This window comes from Octopus bimaculoides, chromosome 16 (assembly GCF_001194135.2).
Source record: "Octopus bimaculoides isolate UCB-OBI-ISO-001 chromosome 16, ASM119413v2, whole genome shotgun sequence".
NCBI lineage: Eukaryota > Metazoa > Mollusca > Cephalopoda > Octopoda > Octopodidae > Octopus > Octopus bimaculoides.
In genome coordinates, this window is record NC_068996.1 from 22,084,658 (window position 1) to 22,087,480 (window position 2,823).

The window sequence follows — 2,823 nt, forward strand, 5'->3', positions numbered from 1 at the left end:
CCAAGCATTGTATCACAAAGAAGAAATCACCAAGAAAAAAGCAAAAGAGAGAGAAACATGAGAGAGAAAAAGTGGGAGTCCACTTGGTATTATCCATTATAATATCCATTGTAATATGTTTATCTTTTAAGTTGATACATTTACATCAAAGTTCATCGGTATTCCGAAATCTGTCCATATTGTGCCACAATTCAGAGTAGAGTGAATGTATATTACAATGGATAATACCAAGTGGACTCCCCCTTTTTCTCTCTCTTTTGCTTTTTTCTTGGTGATTTCTTCTTTGTGATACAATGCTTGGGAAAGAATATATTTGCGGCTGAAGATAGATTTAAACCATCCTGTCTATCAATTATATACCCATATAATGATGCAACGACTCTTTGTGTATAAAGCTTGAAACACTTGTACTGCGGAATCCTTTGTGTTCTGTTTAATTTTAGGTTTTTAATTTATTCTTTCACCCCGGCCACTATCTGGCATATACAGGTGCTTGCAATTATCAAGTATTACTTCTAAAATTTGCTTTACCTACATGTATATATAATATATATATAACTTATGGAGAGAGAGTAAGTCTAAGGCTATAATTATTGCTTTAACAGCTACTTTTACATTCCCACATAGGTTGGACGGCGTTAGTTGTGAGTGAGGGAGGTGTATGCACGACCTTGTGGTTGAAAACTTCGTTTCCTAAAGATGTAGTTTCGTATTCAGTACCCCCCCCCCCAGGGAACGCGTCTTCTACAATAATTCAGACTGACAAATGCTTTGTGAGTAGTTTTAGATGAAAACTGAAAGCTGGTTTGTGTGTCTGTAGTTGTTTACAATGTGTACTTCCCTGAAAATATACGAGCTGCAAATGGTAATGTTGTCATTTCCTCAGTCACCAAATTATCTACAGCCTTTGGCGTCTTTAAAGATGTGTGGAAGAACTGTAGATCCCTTACTTGAAAAACATAAGAGTTTTAAGATTTAATGTAAGGAAAGACAGCTGACTGTAAAACAATACCTCGATAATATTCATCTAACCCAAACCAGCATAGTAAAGTACTCATTAAAAAAAAAAACAAATACACACTTATAGATTTCAATCATTTGATACTAAGTTTCATAACAGTGTGGCTTGAGATTTCGTGTGATTACGAACAACGATGTCTACCAACTTGTGGCAAACGAAGAAAGCGTATGAAGGGAAGTAATCACGCAGGAAGTGTAGTATTGGTTGTTTCCCTTGTCTATTTTCGTTGCAAGAATTAAACATTTTGTTACTGTTGGAATACACCTGCTGCATTTACATTTAGTTGAAATTCATTTCATGTGAGAGGAGTTAGAAATAGTGTAAAATGTCTCAAAACACATTGATTCAAGACACTGTCAAAGACTTCAAGGTAAATTACAGTGAAATTGTTGTCCACTGACGCGCTGCGTAATTAATTGCGGATGGGAGACTGAGTGTAGTAGGCTTATAGAATCAAGAGCAATCTCATGCAAGTTAGTATCATTATCAACATTTAACATCTGTTTACCATGCTGGTATAGGTTGGATGGCTTGACAGGAACTGGCAAAGCCAAGGGCAGTACCCGGTTCCATAATCTGCTCTGGCATAATTTCTACGGCTGGATGCCCATCCTAACGTCAATCAATTTACAGTGTACTGGGCACCATCACTAGTGCTTTTTGCCTGGTACCAGCACCCACACTAATGCCTTTTACAGGGCACCTTGGTTTTAGGATATAACTTTTGTTTTTGAGTACAGCAAAGGGATAAACTAAATCTTTGAAAGTTTGTCTTTTATTAGAAAAACCCAGAACAAGTAGTAGTAGACAGATATCCTCAGAATGGACACCACACTTGGAATCAATGTCAACATTGAAATTAACAAAAAGAAATGGAGACTGAAATGAAGTGGATGATTCACCTTGGGTATATGCAAGTGTCTTCTAATATAGCCTCAGGCTTAGCAAAGCCTTTTCAGTGGATTTGGTACACAGAAACTGAAAGAAGCCCATTGTGGTGCAATTGTTGGCATTGTCAGCTATTGTCTAAGTGTTCAACACCTGCCAGCATGGAAAATGGACATTAAATAATGATGATGATGATGGTGGTGGTTTGTGTGTGCCTGTGTCTGTATCTGTCCCACACCATAGCTTGACAACCTGTGCTAGTATGTTTATTTCTCCCATAGCTTAATGGTTTGGCAGCTGAGCCTGATAGCACCAGGCTTGAAAAAAGAAAAATTAATACTGGGGTCCATTTCTTCAACTGAAGTTCTTCAAGGCAGTGCTACAGCATAGATGCAATGTGATGACTGAAACAATATATATATATATATATATATATATACATACAGGAGTTGGACAAAATAATGGAAACAAATTTATTTTAATATGGGGTAGGACCACCTTTGGCAGTAATTACAGCTTGAGTTCTACAAGGTACAGACTCATACAAAGCTTGAATTGTTTCCAAAGGAATTTTTGTCCATTCTTCAGTTCTTGTGGTGATGATGGTGGAGGACATCGACTCCTTACTTGTTTTTCTAAAATGCACCATAAATGTTCAATAATATTGAGATCTGCGGACTGTGGTGGCCAGATAAGATGTTCAACTTCACTAGAATGTTCCTCGTACTATTCAGTAACAACTTTAGCTGTGTAAATTGGTGCATTATCATCCTAAAAGTTTGTTTCCCTCCGGAAACAGTTCTGCAACCATAGGATGAATTTGATCAAATAAAATGCTTAAATAGTCTTGACTATTAATTCTGCCATGAAGAGAAACCATTGGTCCAGTGGATTTCCAAGATATAGCCCCCCCC

General features: G+C 37.2%; 1 protein-coding gene across 2 annotated transcripts in view; it reads right to left on the minus strand.

The window, feature by feature from the left end:
• The window catches only part of LOC106871311 (KIF-binding protein), a 20,525-nt gene that overhangs the window by 2,033 nt on the left and 15,669 nt on the right, over positions 1-2,823 (minus strand). The gene's annotated exons all lie outside the window — the stretch shown is intronic.